Below are 12,871 nucleotides of genomic sequence, written 5' to 3'. Positions count from 1 at the left end.
GCTGTACAATGCCAGAAATTCAGTGTTCTCTGTGAAAATAAAATCTCTACATGACTCCCCCTAATCTTCTAACTGTGTCCCTTTGTTTAAGACTCTCCCACTAGTGGAAACATGTACTAATCATCAATAATCACAATTTATTGTAGGATCCTACCTCTAATTCTCAAGCAGTGTTTGGATATGCTGGTGTGACAAAGTTTAAGGGAAAATGGAGAAATATGACTGCACCGAATCAAGTAATCTATACCTTATATGATCGTTGTGGGAAACTCATATTACGTCAGTGTCTTACAGGCATACATCTGTTAATATGTTCAAAGCAATTCAGAAAAGGTTTACTAAACTAATTCCTGGAATGGGTATGTTGCCATATGAGAAAAGAAACAGTGGCATGCACACCCCGGTCAAAATTTCTGTAACTGTGAATAGTTAAGTGAGTAGAAGATGAACTGATCTCCAAAAGTCATAAAGTTAAAGATGAAACATTCTTTTCAACATTTTAAGCAAGATTAGTGTATTATTTTTGTTTTGTACAATTTTACAGTAAAAAAAAATGGAAAGGAGTGCCATGCAGAAGTTTGGGCACCCCAAGAGATTTGAGCTCTCAGATAACTTTTACCAAGATCTCAGACTTTAATTAGCTTGTTAAGGCTATGGCTTGTTCACAGTCATCGTTAGGAAAGGCCAGGTGATGCAAATCTCAAAGCTTTATAAATACCCTGACTCCTCAAACCTTGTCCCAACAATCAGTAGCCATGAGCTCCTCTAAGCAGCTGCCTAGCACTCTGAAAATTAAAATAAATGATGCCCACAAAGCAGGAGAAGGCTATAAGAAGATGGCGAAGTGTTTTCAGTTAGCTGTTTCTTCAGTTTGTAATGTAATTAAGAAATGGCAGTTAACAGGAATGGCGGAGGCCAAGTTGAGGTCTGGAAGACCAAGAAAACTTTCCAAGAGAGCTGTTCATAGGATTGCTAGAAAGGCAAATCAAAACCCCTGCTTGACTGCAAAAGACCTTCAGGAAGATTTAGCAGACTCTGGAGTGGTGGTGCACTGTTCTACTGTGCAGTGACACCTGCACAAATATGACCTTCATGGACGAGCCATCAGAAGAAAACCTTTCCTGTGTCCTCACCACAAAGTTCAGCATCAGAAGTTTGCAAAGGAACCTCTAAACAAGCCTGATGCATTTTGGAAACAAGTCCTGTGGACTGATGAAGCTAAAATAGAACTTTCTGGCCGTAAAGAGCAAACGTATGTTTGGAGAAAAAAGGGTGCAGAATTTCATGAAAAGAACACCTCTCCAACTGTTAAGCACGGGGGTAGATTGATCATGCTTTGGGCTTGTGTTGCAGCCAGTGGCACGAGGAACATTCCTCTGTTAGAGGGAAGAATGAATTCAATTAAATACCAGCAAATTCTGGAAGCAAACATCATACCGTCTGTAAAAAAGCTGAAGATGAAAAGAGCAACACACATCAAAGTTGCTGGTGAACGCAGCAGGCCAGGCAGCATCTCTAGGAAGAGACACAGTCGACGTTTCGGGCCGAGACCCTTCATCATAGTCCTGACGAAGGGTCTCGGCCTGAAACGTCGACTGTACCTCTTCCTAGAGATGCTGCCTGGCCTTCTGCGTTCACCAGCAACTTTGATATGTGTTGTTTGAATTTCCAGCATCTGCAGAGTTCCTTGTGTTTGCGAAGATGAAAAGAGGATGGCTTCTACAACAGGATGATGATTCTAAACTTACCTCAAGATCCACAATGGACTACCTCGAAGCGCAAGCTGAAGGTTTTGCTATCGCCCTTATAGTCCCCTGACCTAAACATCATTGAAAGTTTGTGGATAGACCTCAAAAGAGCAGTGCATGCAAGATAGCTCAAGAATCTCACAGAACTAGAAGCCTTTTCGCAAGGAAGAATGGGTGAAAATCCTCCAAACAAGAATTGAAAGACTCTTAGCTGGCAACAGAAAGTGTTTACAAGCTGTGATACTTGCCAAAGGGGGTGTTACTAAGTACTGACCACGCAGGCTGCCCGAACTTTTGCTTTGGGCCCTTACCCTTTTTTGTTATTTCGAAACTGTAAAAGATGGAAATAAAAAAGTAATCTTGCTTAAAATATTTAAGAAATGTGTCATCTTTAACTTTATGCCTTTTGGAAATCAGGTCATCTTTTACTCGCTTAGCTACTCACCGTAACAGAAATTTTGACCGGGGTGCCCAAACTTTTGCATACCACTGTAGAGTAGATTCAGTTTGTAACTGCTGGAAGTTAGAAGAGTAAGAGGGGATTACTGAAATATTTAAATCTCTGAAAGGTCTTGATAGGATGGAGGTGGAGAAGATGTCTCCCATCATAATTATAAGAATAGGAGAATCAGGAGTAGTAGTAGGCCATTTGGTCTCTCAAGCCACCTCTGCCATTTATTAAGACTATGTCTGCTTCTATCTTGCCCGGAAGCATATTTTCCTCCAATTAGTTTAGCCATGTTCTTATTTACTGGCTCAGCAGACTTGAAGGGCCATGTGGCCTATTCTTGCTCCTATTCCTAATTTTGATATTAATATATCAAATGTTTTCAAATCATTCAAAAGTTTTTGAAACACCTGAAGGGAATAATGAACATATTTTTTGAATGTCACAGAAGGCTGTAATACAAACATGAGGAAGTGATGCTGCACTGACACAGAAGTCTGGTCAAATCTGATCTTAGAAAAAAAAACTAACACAATAGAAAAATACAGGAGAGATCTGCTTCCACCCACACCTCTCACTCAGTGCGAGTCGGGAAATGGTGAAAATACTCAAAGTCTTTTAATATCATATTCATGAGCATAGGTATACAAGGTGCAATGGAAAACTTACTTCCAGCAGAATCACTGGCACAAAGTATCAGATAAGCAGCACTTACAAGAAATAACCTAAATTAAACATAAATCATTTACAATTTTTACAAGAAAGAACATAATTAGAACAGAAATATCCATTTTAGTGCAAAGTCATCAAAGTGGTCACAGTGATGAATTATTGTAATGTGTTGACTGGTTTCAGAATCAGATAATTGAAGCAAAATAGCTCTTCTTGAACCTGGTAGTGTGGGACTTCAGACTTCTGGACCTCCTAGCCAGTGGTAGTTCTGAGAAGATGCCATGGTCCAGATGGCAGGGATGTTTGATGATAGATATTGCCTTCCCAAGGTAGTGCCTCATATTGGTCCTATTGATAGTTGGGAGGGATGTGCCTATGGTGTATTGAGTCCCAATGCATCAGCAGGTTTGCTAGCCTCTCTGCTATTTACCTATCCTTCTTAAGATTTGGTGTCCAAAGTGAAAGTGTCAATGAACTTGAGTATTGTCTACAGAGTGAAAGCTTATCTCTGAAGGTATAAGGACTTGCAATACTCCCAGCTCATATTTTGAGCATTTCTTTCATCTTTCAGCACAAAATCTCAGCAAGTATAGTTAAACGGCTCTGGAGGAAGCAGCAGGCTCAGTTTTGAAAAAAAATGTTGTTAGGTTTAAGCAAGTATATGTTGCATGTCCTCCAAGATTAACACATATCTCTTAGAGGTTTGGTGCCCAAAACTGAATGTGGTGATCCAAAGGGGGCTGTTAACATTCAAAATGTGGAATGTTATCCATTTGCAACACAGACTCTTCTTTTGTCTCTGAATGGATATTGTTTGACATGCTTAGTGTTTCTATTATTTTCAGCCTTTAATCTGAAACAATAATTTGGTCTCTCACTCCAGTTGCCTCCAGAGCTATAGAATATTTCCAACATTATCTGATTTGCAAATTTCCAGCACTCAGTGCGTTTTGCCTTTGTGTTGGCTGTATTTAAAACCAAGGTCTAATCAAGGCTCTGGACAAATAAAACTTAGCTTCCTCAAGTTTGTATTCGTCTCTTATAGAAAATGTTAAATACGATTTAAATGCAATTGATTGGTTTATTATGATATTTAAAAATAGATCCTGCAACTTGTTCTGTTAAAATAAATTATTTAAGGATGTTGTTATCAGTAAGATGCTTGGATGCCATGAGATAAAGGCCAGTGATTTATTAGGTCTGTTGTCTGTTTCAGTTTGATAATTAACAATGCGCATATGGGAATTCCTATACGTTAATAACAAATTGGAGCAAGCAATCAATAGCAGTGGAAATCTGTTGTTGGCTGCAGTACAAGTTTAAAAAAAAACAAAATCGAAGACAAAAATTTTAACTACACTTAAAAGGACTGACTGTACTATTGTTATGTATTTAAAGACAACAAATCTGAACAATGGTGTAGTCTTTCCAACTGAGGCTAAGGGGGGCTGTATGATAGGGCTAATGTCTCTGAGCTAGAGAATTATCCAGGGTAAGTGGCTCTAGTTAGGGATAGGTATAATTTCCAATATGATGAAGAAATCACCTGGCTGCCAAAATGCAGAATACCTAGGCTGGTAGCTCATTAACTCATTGAATCTGCTATTTAATAGCTCCAGAACTGGAGCATTTGAAAGAAAGAACCAATCTCCACTACAGCTGTAGGATTTGCTGCAGTCAACTATAAATTCACCCTCTAATTTCAGCAGGGCTTGCCTTCAAACCTTGGGAGTCAATGACAACCATTTGTTATCCCCACCTTATCTAGGATGGTTTGAATAAAGATAAGCTGATTCACATAGGAAACATTCTGCAATCCTGCACAGAATGTTAACAGACCAGGTTATCCTCTCACAGTGGGAGCATCTTTTAAGGAAAATTGGATTAAGACTGAAAGAAAATTGTAAAAGTGAAAGGGAATTGCAAATGGATATAGTAGAGCATGTTGGGCTTTCTGTGTTGTAAAATAGTCCATAGGTCACAGATATGAGGAGGACGTAACCAAGTTAACAGGAAAAGACTTTTTTGCATTAGTTTTATAGTTTTGAAACTCCAGAGGGGATCTCTCAATCTCCAAGTTCCAGACAAACCCCAGGCAAACAGTTTAACTGCTTGGTTCCAGCTGTTTCTGCCAATTTTCCAAAGCTTCTGAAATTTTCCCACCAAAATTATGTTGGATATAGTAGGAGTCATCGACACAAGCCCACAAATGTAGATGCTGTTTTCTAAAGTACTGATTGGGAACTATTTTAAAATAAAAACTACTTGAAACTAACAACAAATGATCAACTACATTGTAAAAATTCTCTAAGCAGCCAAAATCAGCCCAAAGAACTGAATGCTGATAGATCAGTCCCAAGTCACTATTTCTGGGCCCATTGTTGTTTGAACCTTTTTTTCGTGTGGTCAATGTAAAGTAATAAAACACTGAAATACAGATGAACAACTTAAGAAGTTTTGTATGATCATGCTATTTCATGTTGGTAAGTACAATTTCTACCTGCTGATTAAAAATTGGGCAGGTAAGTAAGAAATGGATATAGTAATTTAACAGTTCACTAAAATGAAGTGTTATGGTTTGCAGACAAATGAGTCGGGGTTGCATTTATGACATTAGGCCTCCCAGGAGAGACTTGGACTTCATGTGTAGTCAGCATTACGCCAGATAATTTATTGAAATAATTTTTGCTGGATTATTTGATGACATATTTCTGTCTCCTACATTAGGATATGGCAATGTCCTCTCAATGATGCCATGCAATCCTAAACACTGAAAAATTGCAAGAGACTGACAGAGCTTGATGTAATCTCCAATGAGGACTGCACTCCCTGAGCGTTGCTCTGCCAATTTTCCAAGGTTTCTGATAACTTCCCACCAAGCTTATTCCGGAGATTTTAAGAGTCACTGTCATCCATCCAAGCCTATGAACTTAGAAGGTGCTTGATAAAATACCAACTGAGAACTACAGGGGAAGGGCAGGAGATGCTTGTAACTGAGTCAGTGCATTTGACCAAATTATTTTGTATTACAAACAAGAGAAAATCTGCAGAAGCTGGAAATCCAAACAACACACAGAAAATGCTGGAAGAACTCAGCAGGATAGGCAGCATCTTCTGTGCTGTAGTTTTTCTATAGTTTCATCTATGGAAAAGAGAACAGTTGACTTTTCGGGCTGAAATTCTTCACCAGATCCTGCCGAGGGGCCTTGGCCCGAAATGTCGACTGTACTCTTTTCCATAAATGCTGCCTGGCCTGCTGAATTCCTCCAATATTTTGTGTAAATTATTTCGTATTTTGCTCCAGATGAGGAACATTTTCCCTGTTGTGAAGGGGGCTGTAGAGGCACCAGGTAGTCCCAGTTTCACATTTTACTTGGGACTCATTGACCCTATCACATACTCATCTTGGAAAGCACTGAGCCAGCTAATGTTCCTAATCAATTACACCGTTTCCATCAATAGAAGATATAATGAATATATCTGGATTCTGCAACAGTATATAGATAAGGTTGAGGAAATGGACAAAAGCCTGGTAAATGGAGTTGAATGAGGGCAAATGTGGTTGGTGTCATGCACTTCAGTAAGGAAGGAGAGTGGGGAGAAAAAAGAAGGCAAGGGTTTAGCGGTCTTCATTGCTAGCAGTTGGAGTTAAAAGGTAGAAAAGTTTGGTAACAATTGTGCAGTGTGCCAGTGAAGTCACACCTTGAGTACTGAGTATCCCCTAATCTAAGAAAAGGTATATTGTCATTGGAGACAATTCAAAATATATTCACAACCTAATTCCTGGGATGAAGAGATAGTTCTATCATAAATGGCTAAATAATTGAGAGCTGTATATTTTTGAATATAAATGAGGGGCAATCTCATCAAAATGCTTAAGGTTCTAAGCAGGCATGATAAGTTGAGTATTGAGACATTATCAGTAATGAGAAAGTCTTAAACAAGGAGGCATAGTTATAAGATCAGAGGGCAGTAATTTAAGACATTGAAGTGAATAGAAATTCCTTCTTGCAAAAATGATGTTATCCTGGAGGATTCTAACACCTCGATCTTTGGAGGTCATTGAAAAGGATGTTCTTCCATATTTGAAAGAAAGGGGAGTTGAAGGTGATAGGGAGGTGGCATTGAAGAGATGTTGATTGGGGAGAGTATTTATGATCATATTGAATAGCGGTGGAAGTGGGATGCTGACTGGGTTTTGTGATGATACTCCTTCTACACCCACCCCTACTCCTATATTCTTGCGTGTGTATTCTTGTATGTATATTACTGAAACCCCAGTGTTCCAGATGAAATGCCATGGATCGAAAATGCATTAGGGAAGTGTAGCGTTTGTCACTTGATTGATATGTTTGTGTGGACAGTCTGATTTGGCAGCTGGTCATTTTGAAGGATGCAATGAAACTCCATGTTTCATTAAACTCAAGTTGCAGCTGGAGATATTTCTTTGTCAGATGATACCTGCAACAGACAGTACAGGTTAGACATGGAAGTTATAAGACCAGAATATATAGGCACAGAATTAGGTCTTTTGGCTCATTGAGGCTGCTCCATCATTTCATCATGGCTAATCAAATTTTCTACTCAGCCCCATTCTTATGCCTTCTCCCCATATCCCTTCACACCTTGGCCAATCAAGAATCTATCAACCTTAAGTATAAATAAGTACTTGGCCTCCACAGCTGCCTGGGGCAAACAAATTCCACAGATTTACCACTCTCTGGCGAAAGAAATTCCTCCTCATCTCCATTCTAAAACGATGCCCCACTAATCTGAGGCTGTATGCTCTGGTCTTAGACACTCGCACCATAGGAAACATCCTCTCTACATCCACCCTATCGAGGACTTTCACCATTTGACAGGTTTCAATGAAGTCACCCCTCATTCTTCTGAATTCCAGTGAATACAGGCCCAGATCCTTCAAATGCTCTTCACATGATAAGCCCTTTAATCCTGGAAACATTTTCGTGAACCTCCCTTGAACTCTCTCCAGTTTCAGCAAATTCTTTCTAAGATGAAGGGCCTAAAACTGCTCACAGTATTCCAAGTGAGGCTTCACCAACGCTTTATAAACTCAATACTACATCCTTGCTTTAATATTCTAGTCCTCTTGACATTAATACCAGCATCGCATTTGCCTTCCTCAACACAGACTCAAACTGTAAATTGATCTTCAGGGAAACCTGCACAAGGTCTCCCAAGTCTCGTTGCACCTCAGTTTTTTGCATTTTCTCTCGATTTAGAAAATAGTCAACTCTTCCATTTCTTCTTCCAAAGTGCATGACCACTTCCTGACAATCTATTCCCTCTGCCACTTCTTTGCACATCCTCATAATATGTCTAAGTCCTTCTCAATCCTCTCTGCTTCCTCAAAACTACCTGATCATCCACCTATCTTCGTATTGTCTTCAAACTTTAGAACAAAGCCATCAGTTTTATCATCCAAATCAATGATGTGTAATGTAAAAAGAATCGGTCCCAACACAAATGTATAGTGTTTCTTGTAGTGGCCATTACAGTGACTTGGCTGACACCAGGACAGGAATGGATTCTCAATATTCCTGGATTTCAGTGCCTTAAAAGGGATAGAGAGGGTGGAGAAAGGGGAGGAGGGGTGGCATTACTGGTCAGGGATACTATTACAGCTACAGAAAGGGTGGGTAATGTAGCAGAATCCTCTTTTGAGTCAGTATGGCTGGAAGTCAGGAACAGGAAGGGAGCAGTTACTCTACTGGGGGTATTCTATAGGCCTCCCTGGTAGCAGCAGAGATACAGAGGAGCAGATTGGGAGGCAGATTTTGGAAAGGTGCAAAAATAACAGGATTGTTATCATGAGTGACTTTAACTTCCCTAATATTGATTGGCACCTGATTAGTTCCAAGGGTTTAGATGGGGCAGAGTTTGTTAAGTGTGTCCAGGATGGATTCCTGTCACAGTATGTGGACAGGCCGACTAGGGGGAATGCCATACTAGATCTAGTACTTGGTAATGAACCGGGTCAGGTCACAGATCTCTCAGTGGGTGAGCATCTGGGGGACAGTGACCACTGCTCCCTGGTCTTTAGCATTATCATGGAAAAGGATAGAATCAGACAGGACAGGAAGATTTTTTAATTGGGGAAGGGCAAATTATGAGGCTATAAGGCTAGAACTTGCGGGTGTGAATTGGGATGATGTTTTTGCAGGGAAATGTACTATGGACATATGGTCAATGTTTAGAGATCTCTTGCAGAATGTTAGGGATAAATTTGTCCCGGTGAGGAAGATAAAGAATGGTAGGGTGAAGGAGCCATGGGTGACAAGTGAGGTGGAAAATCTAGTCAGGTGGAAGAAGGCAGCATACATGAGGTTTAGGAAGCAAGGATCAGATGGGTCTATTGAGGAATATAGGGAAGCAAGAAAGGAGCTTAAGAAGGGGCTGAGAAGAGCAAGAAGGGGGCATGAGAAGGCCTTGGTGAGTAGGGTAAAGGAAAACCCCAAGGCATTCTTCAATTATGTGAAGAAAAAAAGGATGACAGGAGTGAAGGTAGGACCAATTAGAGATAAAGGTGGGAAGATGTGCCTGGAGGCTGTGGAAGTGAGCGAGGTCCTCAATGAATACTTCTCTTCAGTATTCACCAATGAGAGGGAACTTGATGATGGTGAGGACAAAATGAGTGAGGTTGATGTTCTGGAGCATGTTGATATTAAGGGAGAGGAGGTGTTGGAGTTGTTAAAATACATTAGGTAAGTCCCCAGGGCCTGACGGAATATTCCCCAGGCAGCTCCACGAGGCGAGGGAAGAGATTGCTGAGCCTCTGGCTAGGATCTTTATGTCCTCGTTGTCCACAGGAATGGTACCGGAGGATTGGAGGGAGGCAAATGTTGTCCCCTTGTTCAAAAAAGGTAGTAGGGATAGTCCATGTAATTATACACCGGTGAGCCTTACGTCCGTGGTGGGAAAGCTGTTGGAAAAGATTCTTAGAGATAGGAACTCTGGGCATTTAGAGAATCATGGTCTGATCAGGGACAGTCAGCATGGCTTTGTGAAGGGCAGATCGTGTCTAACAAGCCTGATAGAGTTTTTTGAGGAGGTGACCAGGCATATAGATGAAGGTAGAGCAGTGGATGTGATCTATATGGATTTTAGTAGGGCATTTGACAAGGTTCCACATGGTAGGCTTATTCAGAAAGTCAGAAGGCATGGGATCCACGAAAGTTTGGCCAGGTGGATTCAGAATTGACTTGCCTGCAGAAGGCAGAGGGTGGTGGTGGAGGGAGTACATTCAGATTGGAGGGTTGTGATTAGTGGTGTCCCAAAAGGATCTGTTCTGGGACCTCTACTTCTCGTGATTTTTATTAATGACCTGGATGTGGGGGTTGGCAAGTTTGCAGATGACACAAAGGTTGGTGGTGTTGTGGATAGTTTAGAGGATTGTCAAAGATTGCAGCGAGACATTGACAGTATGCAGAAGTGGGTTGAGAAGTGGCAGATGGAGTTCAACCCGGAGAAGTGTGAGGTGGTACACTTTGGAAGGACAAACTCCAAGGCAGAGTACAAAGGAAATGGCAGGATACTTGGTAGTGTGGAGGAGCAGAGGGATCTGGGGGTACATGTCCACAGATCCCTGAAAGTTGCCTCACAGGTGGATAGAGTAGTTAAGAAAGCTTATGGGGTGTTAGCTTTCATAAGTCGAGGGATAGAGTTTAAGAGTCGCGATGTAATGATGCAGCCCTATAAAACTCTGGTTAGGCCACACTTGGAGTACTGTGTCCAGTTCTGGTCGCCTCACTATAGGAAGGATGTGGAAGCATTGGAAAGGGTACAGAGGAGATTTACCAGAATGCTGCCTGGTTCAGAGAGTATGCATTATGATCAGAGATTAAGGGATCTAGGGCTTTACTCTTTGGAGAGAAGGAGGATAAGAGGAGACATGATAGAGGTGTACAAGATAATAAGAGGAATAGATAGAGTGGATAGCCAGCGCCTCTTCCCCAGGGCACCACTGCTCAATACAAGAGGACATGGCTTTAAGGTAAGGGGTGGGAAGTTCAAGGGGGATATTAGAGGAAGGTTTTTTTCTCAGAGAGTGGTTGGTGCGTGGAATGCACTGCCTGAATCAGTAGTGGAGGCAACTACACCAGTGAAGTTTAAGAGACTACTAGACAGGTATATTGAGGAATTTAAGGTGGGGGGTTATATGGGAGTCAGGGTTTGAGGGTCGGCACAACATTGTGGGCCGAAGGGCCTGTACTGTGCTGTACTATTCTATGTTCTATGTAAACCCCTGTGGAATACCACTAGTCACTGGCAGCCAACTAGAAAAGATTCCCTTTATTCCCACTCTTTGCCTTCTGCCAATCAGCCAATGCTTTATCCATGTTAGAATCTTTCCTGTAATACCATGGGCTGGTAGCTTGTAAAGCAGCCTCATGTGTGGCACCTTGTCAAAGGCCTTCTGAAAACCCAAATACACAACATCAACTGATTTTCCTTTGTCTATCCTGCTTGTTGTTTCTTCAAAGAATAACAGCAGATTTGTTTGGCAAGATATTCCCTTGAGAAAACCATGCTGACGATGGCCTCCATAATCTCTTCAGCCACCTCTCAAAACTCTAGGGTGCATACCATCTGGTCCAGGTGATTTACTACCTTCAGACCTTTCAGGTTCCCAAGAACCTTTTCCGTAGTAACAGTAATTTCACACTTTTCATGATGCCTGATGCCTGGAACTTCCACCATACTGTTAGTGTCTTCCACAGTGAAGACTAATGCAAAATTCTTATTCAGTTTGTCTGCATTTCATAGTCCACCATTAGTATCTCTCCAGCATTGTTTTCCAGTGGTCTGATATCTACTCTTGCCTCTCTTTTATACTTTTTTAGATTAGATTAGATTATGAGGACTCTCAGTCCTCGTTTATTGTCATTTAGAAATGCATGCAATAAAAAATTATACCGTGTTCCTCCGGTATGATATCACAGAAACACAAGACAGACCAAGACTAAAACTGGCAAAAACCACATAATTATAACATATAGTTACAACAGTGCAAAGCAATACTGTAATTTGATAAGATCAGACCATGGGCATGGTAAAAAACAGTCCCAAAGTCACGATAGCCCCAACATCTCACGCAGACGGTGGAAGGAAGAAACTCTCCCTGCCCTGAGCTTCCAGCGCCGCAAACTTGCCGATGCAGCATCCTGGAAGCACCCGACCACAGTCTGACTCTGAGTCCGTCCGAAATCTTTGAGCCTCCCACCAGCTCTACGACACCGAGCACCATCTCTGCCAAGCGCTTCAACCCTGGCTCTGGCCACAAAGCAATAAGCAAAGCCGAGGATTCGGGGCCTTCCCTCTGGAGATTTCAGCTCACACAGTAGCAGCAGCAAGTACAGCTTTGTGTATTTGAAGTAACTTTTGGTATCCTCTCTGATATTATTGACTAGTTTAATTTTGTATTCCATCTTTCCCTTCTTAATGACTTTTTTAGCTGCCTTTGGTTTTTAAAAGCTTCCCAATCCTCTAACTAATTTTTGCTCTATTATATACCCTCTCCTTGGCTTTTATGTTGGCTTTGACTTCTCTTGTTAGCCGTGGTTGCTCATTCAAAAGGAGAGTTTCGCAGGTGTTCAGGCTCATTCCGATAGCCCAATCAGTAGCAGGAGCAGGCAACAGTGATGAAGTTTCTCACAGGTTGGCGACACTTGTCTAAAAGTACAGAAGGGACAAGGTGACCATTGTTGGGAGTAGGCCAGTGCTGAGAGTAGGTATGTCAGGCTTTGACTCAAAGGAGGCCTCGGCTTAAAAGAGGCATTGGCTCTGTGTAAGCTTCTGTCAAGATTCTTTTATTTTTTTTCAATTGCTGTATCTAGTGTAGTAAATGGCTGTTGTGTGTTCTTCATGCCAGATGTTGAAGTCCTGGGACACCCAAACTCTCCCAGGGAACAACAACTGCATGAAGTGCATCCAGCTGCAGCTCCTTGAAGACCGTGTTAGGGATCTGGTGCAGCAGCTGGAT

Source organism: Mobula birostris, chromosome 3, assembly GCF_030028105.1.
Source record: "Mobula birostris isolate sMobBir1 chromosome 3, sMobBir1.hap1, whole genome shotgun sequence".
Classification (NCBI taxonomy): Eukaryota; Metazoa; Chordata; class Chondrichthyes; order Myliobatiformes; family Myliobatidae; genus Mobula; species Mobula birostris.
Note: the sequence above shows the minus strand (reverse complement) of the source record.